We start from the raw sequence: 6,307 nt of genomic DNA, 5'->3' as shown, positions 1-6,307 counted from the left end.
TCATTCTTGAAGCCAGTGACCTTATCATAATAGAAAATCAAATTACTAAGGCAGGTAGCATTTCTGAAACATCACTGTACATGCACAATAGAATCTAGCAACTCTCTTCCTTTCACATAAAGAGCCTTAGATGTCAAGTTTCAATAATGTTCAGCAAAGATGTTTTGAATCAATTATGATGATCAGAGCAGTTTTCTTGGAATCCAGAGAGGAACAAGGTTTTCTCTAGAGCGTTAGGTGTATGACCCTTACATGTATTTTGCATATTTCTCTAGTCAGGAAGTGCTGACTGATTGCTTCTTTTATCTCTGGCCATGACGTAGAATAACAATCATAATTTCATTTGGCAGGCTTCAAGTATTCTTTTTACTGGTGCAGTGGACACTTAGACATGTTACAGGAAGCTGTAGAAAGGGAAATGGATTAGATTCTAATAAAGAATTTTTTCTGGGTTGCTTATTTATTTATTTATTTAAATATTGTCAAGATGTCAGCAGTCTGAGTTTTCAAAATACTGATTCATATTTTCAATATATTCTTGACATTTGTAGGCTGTTTCTTAATTTTTGATCTGGAGAGGATTTCCAGATATACACGTTGCATTCACATACTTGCTATCTCTGTACTGCCTTTCAGGCTTAAACTTAGATGTTCAGCTACTCCATTTCTGTATTCTGCTGTGGTTTAACCTGGCAGGCAGTTAAGCACCACACAGCCATTCATTTTTCTCCCCCATGTCCCACAGCAAGATAGCAAAGAGAATTGGAAAGAAAAATGAAAAAGCTGAGATAGGGGCAGTTTAACAAGAAAAATAAATAAAAAAATATAGAGCAAGAAAAAGAAACAAGAAAATAAACAAAGCAAATGATGCATAACACAACTGCTCACCACCAAGTGACTATTACTCAGCCAGTCCCAGAGCAATTACACCTCCAGCCAACTCCCCACCGTTTTATTGTTCAACATGTCACCATATGATATGGAATGTCCCTTTGGCCTGCTTGAGTTAGCTGCACTGCATGTGTCCTCTCCCATCATCTTACGCACCCTCAGCCTCCTTACTGTCAAGGCAGCATGTGTAACTATGACTCTTGTGTAAATTACTGATCCGCAGTGTCTGAAACATTGGCGTGTTATTAACATTATTCTCATCCTAAATCCACAACACAGCACCCAGTGTGCAACTTAGAAAAAAGTTATCTTTCTTGCAGCAGGAACCCAAATAATATCCACCCCCTATTCTATATAATTTTTGTCATTCTCAGCTCCTAAACTTGTCAATACATGTTTATTCTTCCAAATTAAAAACAAAGTAACAAGCAAACAAAACCCTCATTATATTTATTGTATATGTGATATTCTTAAAAAAAAATAAATCAGGCATTCATAAATAGTAAGCATAAAAAGTGCAATAAGTCTTTGGGAAAAAAATATCACATTCAAATCTACTCTCAAATATCTCTCCTTCAGGTGTCCCTAAATTTGCAAAAATGCTACACCATTTTTATGTTTTAGGCATCTGGAGAGTCCTTTTTTCAAGGCCTTATTTATGAGTAATGAAAACTACTATTTTTTTTGAAGCCTTCTAATGTTTTCTAAAAAATAATTCCTAAGTTATGTTAGTGTAACCATTATTAAAATGTTTATAATGTTTATTTATGTTTATTTGTTCAAGAAACATAATCTGATTATTTATGTAGGGAATACATGAATCTGGATGGTTGATAAAAATTTGGTGAAATGAGAATTTTGCGGTTTTTCTTCCCATTGCAGATTTGTCCTTATATGGAGGACTAATTCTTTCTATTACAGGATCCAAAGCTATTAATTCTTCATATTTGCATAATGAAATGAATCTCCAAAGAAAAAGCAGTGCCAAACTGCTTAATTTGGTTGTGCAGTAATACAGACCAGTGACTGAACTGTGGACACTGAAGAAAACTTTAGGACTAGAACGACTGTACTAAGCAACACTATTTCACATCTCCTTTGTAATTAACTAGACAGTAAATACAAATGAAAAGCCTATGGAGTTAATGGTAATTACTTTTGCCTCATTTTCTTGAATTAAACACTGAATATCTATTTCAGTCATGAGTAGTGAAGCGGATCTGTGTTCTTGACTATGTGACTTCTAAATGTATAATTTTTATCCAATGAGGGCTTTTTTTTTTTTTTGATCACACCAGTAACTATTATTTAATGAGTTTTTTATTGCATGTAGGTTATTAGGTATGGAGGAACATGCTACTTCATATATTGTTAACTGTATTTTTATTTTTCTCTGTTAACTTATATTTTTAACCATCAAGCATATGAAATATATTTAGAACTACTACTTACAGTAAATTGATAGTCAAATCTTTAAGGAACTGATAAGAATATACCAGTAGTTTAGGAAACAGTTACCTCAGGCAAATATTTCATGATGTTTTGTGAGTCTTCGAAATATTAGAAAGAATTATGCAAAATTTGTGTAGGTATGCTCTTCTTGCATTTACTTGAATAAAACTCCATCCAGAAAACAGTGGAAAGAATATTAGGAACGTTAGGAACAATGGAAAATGATTTTCTGGTTGCCATATCTATCTTTCTTTTCCAGTTTACTACCTTGAGTCTGTCCAAGCATTAATAGAGTGTCTCAAACTACTCGACTAAAGAAAATTAATTTGGAGGTTCTTCTTAATTATTTTACAGTCCTGAATCACTAGCAATTCTGTAAACTTCCTTACTCGGCATTGAGATCTTCCAAATCTAATATTGTTATGAATATTCAGCCCTCAAATCTCATGGTTAACTAAATTTTACACAGATATTTTGCTGTAAAGATTGTGATGAAATGATTTGTGAAATTGATCCAAATCTATGCATACATTTTAACTGACAACAATATTATATGTTTGGGCAATAATATAATATCTTCATAAGAAATAATTTCTAGAATTTTAATCTGCAGTCCTTATGAAAATCATTGATCAGGGTTTTATTTTAATTTGATTAAATATTTTATTAATTTCCATCACTAACAACTCATTTTTAGTGAAGAATATCTGGTTGCTATATACATCTTACAGACAAAAATCAGGAAATTATCATTAATAAGCTAAGAAAGATATGATTTTTTCAGATTAGAAAAACCTATGAGATGTTTAACTCGACATAATTAAGGCTGAAATAAAAACATGTCTTTGGGATCTGTATAGTAAATGCAATCAACTCTTCCAATATTTATATTTTAATTATTAAGGTAATGGTTCTTCTAAAACTTATATCTAATACAATATTAATTCTAAATCTTAATTGGCTACATAGTAACCCTATTTTATGTTGTGTTAGTGATCTGTACCAAATAGTACATAATCTAGATTTTACATGGAACCAGGAAGAGAATGTTCAGGCTAGAAAGAAAAGATACTACTTGAATTCTAGCATCATTTTATTCAGCTTGTTTCACTGTAGTAGACGAATGATTTTTCATACACTACCTGATAATATAACAAGGTTGGTTGTTTATGTCAAAACTACTTTAAAGAATTGAGCTATATTGGAAAGTATAGGAGGCCAGCCAATGTACAGGCATTGACTGATTTGCTATGCAGCTGGTATTAACTCTTTAGAAGTACAATTTATTATATGTTTCATCATAAGGTTAAGGCCTCAAGCCCTTGCTTTGTTTTTGTTTATGTTGATTACAAACAAAAGATTAAAAAAAAAGAAAAAACTGAGTTTGAATCTAAGCATCAAGTATGAAAAGTAATTTCTTTGTGAAATCATGCCTCAAAAATATTTAGAAGTCAAAGTAGAGGGAAGCATATGTACCTCACAAACAATGGCCATGTTTCTGAGTCTGACTTTGTAGCATTACCCTTTAATCACTGGTGTACACAGAGCTCTAACAGAATCGCAGTACTTGCATAACCTGAAAGGCAGACACGTATATCTGCTATGACTGTAGTCTCTCTTCAGGGTTCTGCCAATCTTTTTTAGAGAATAGAACCCACCCTAGCCCTCCCCTCAGTTTCCTTCCCTACCAAAAACATAGAAACATATGCACATCTATATGTGTATATGTACAATATCCTTCCCATAACTGACCCAGTCTGTTCTGTGAATGACCCTGGATCTCTGCCTCCACTGTTGCTAGAACTTGAACATGCAAGCCCACAAGCCTTGTGCCTGTGCTTCCTGCTGCTGATAGAGATGCTCTTTGTTAACACACTGTGATCACTCCAAGTAATTACCCTTAAACACTCATTGTCTACCCAGCTATCTTGGATGCCCTGGTCTCCACTTGCCTCATACGTTATCAGATGCTTGAAAATTATCTCCTCATCCTGTACAGCAGGCAGCTCCCATTTCTCTAGTATCCAGCTCAGACTTACACCTTCTTCCATACTTGGCTACCAGGCCTCTGATTCTTGAACTAGTCTGCACCAGTGGTCGTAGAATCACAGAATCATAGAATCATAGAATCATAGAATCATAGAATCATAAAATCATAAAATCATAGAATCATAGAATGGCTTGGGTTGGAAGGGAGCTCAAGGATCATAAAGCTTCGACCTCCTTGCCACACGCAGGACCACCAATCTCCATATGTAATACTAGACCAGGCTGCCCAGGGCCCCATCGAACCTGGCCTTGAACACCTCTAGGGATGGGACATCTACAACCTCTCTGGACAACTGTTCTAGCACCTCACCACTCTCATATACAAAACTTCCCCCTGACATCCAACCTAAATCTTCCCTCTTTCAACTTAAAACCATTTCCCCTTGTCCTGCCATTATCTACTCTTGTAAAGAGCTGAGTCCCCTCCTGTTTGTAGGCTCCCTAAAGTGCTTTAGTACATTAGGTACTGGTCACACTGTCATACAGATCCGTACTATATCAATGCATTCATATGCCTCCAGTTCTTGAACTCTCCCCATCTTTGATTCTTCCATTAAGCATCATATGTTAAGTTCCTAAGCATCCTGTATTTAAGTTGTCTATCATTCCAATGTTTTTCCCCTTCATCATACAATGCATTCCACAACCTGTAGGAAGTAACCGCCTTAGTATGTGAGGATCTGCAGAGATCCTCTCCCACTGGATGTGATGGGTGTTTTACCAGAACATGAGAGTAATTATACTCTTCTGGGAGGGCCAAAACAGGGTCTCATCTTTCTGATGGGGTTACTGAGATTTCCCTCTAGCCATTGTGTCTATATGTTCCTTTATGCAGATAGAGACGAACATTTAATCACATAATCTAAACCCTGTCCTGTTTTAAAATCTAAGGAAGAAGTTGCTGCTCTTTCCCTTCTTTGCCTTCAGATTATATTTTGATGATTAAACTATTAACTGTCTGTACATATTCCAAAGTGCCTCCAAGTCTCTGATAAGAGTGCCTCACTGTCACAGTTAGAGGATATTTTTGAAGGAAGAACTTTGTTTTTTCTTCAATAAGTATAATATTTATGTTCTTAACTATGAGATTACAAATCTGTGCTTTCTTCTGAGAACTTTGGGCACAGAAAATATTCATAATTTATTCTTTAATGATACATTTTTATAAGAATAGCTCGTGAACACATCTTTCTTTTTCTTAATGAAACTAGAATACACCATGAGATTTAGACAATTGGAAAAAATGTAGTTATGAATCACTGGCAACAGCAGAAGGCCTTCAGTCTAAATTTCCCATTTTCTGCATAGAACCTCTAATAATTAAACTATTATATGAAAGATAAGGGGCAGTATCCATTCTTTTGTTGGCTCGAACATAGGAAACAGTGAAACATGTAGATTCTTAGTTCTGAGCTTTTTCCCTAACGCTCTGCCTATATGAATAATCTTTGCATTTTGGGGACATTGTGAGAGTTATTTTTTCTGCCAAGTTTTTAAGTTACTGTGCCAGTGCCCAGTATTGCATTACACTGTACCAACTCACAATAGAACTACTTTGTTTTCAACATAATTTATAGAGTATTATAGCCCAGCAGTAGATGAAAAAGAGCACAACAATAAGAACTACAAAAGTTGTCATTTTTCTGTATCTGATAGATGATCTTTTAGTATGTTTTAGTTTAGAACTTCAACTATATTATACTAACATCTATAGAATGTATATGTGCACTATTGAAATGATTGGATGCAAAACTCCAGAATGGAACATCTTCTAGTTTATTAAACATTCTATTCTTAGAAGGTGAGGAGAAATAGGAATACTGAACACTAGAAACCGAACCCCTGACTTTACAGTTTTATAGATTTTGACCTATATTTTATCAAAGGTATTCTGTATATTTTTTTCTGGACTAAT

Source organism: Meleagris gallopavo, chromosome 1 (assembly GCF_000146605.3).
Source record: "Meleagris gallopavo isolate NT-WF06-2002-E0010 breed Aviagen turkey brand Nicholas breeding stock chromosome 1, Turkey_5.1, whole genome shotgun sequence".
In the NCBI taxonomy this organism is placed as follows: Eukaryota; Metazoa; Chordata; class Aves; order Galliformes; family Phasianidae; genus Meleagris; species Meleagris gallopavo.
This window is presented reverse-complemented; position numbering follows the sequence as displayed.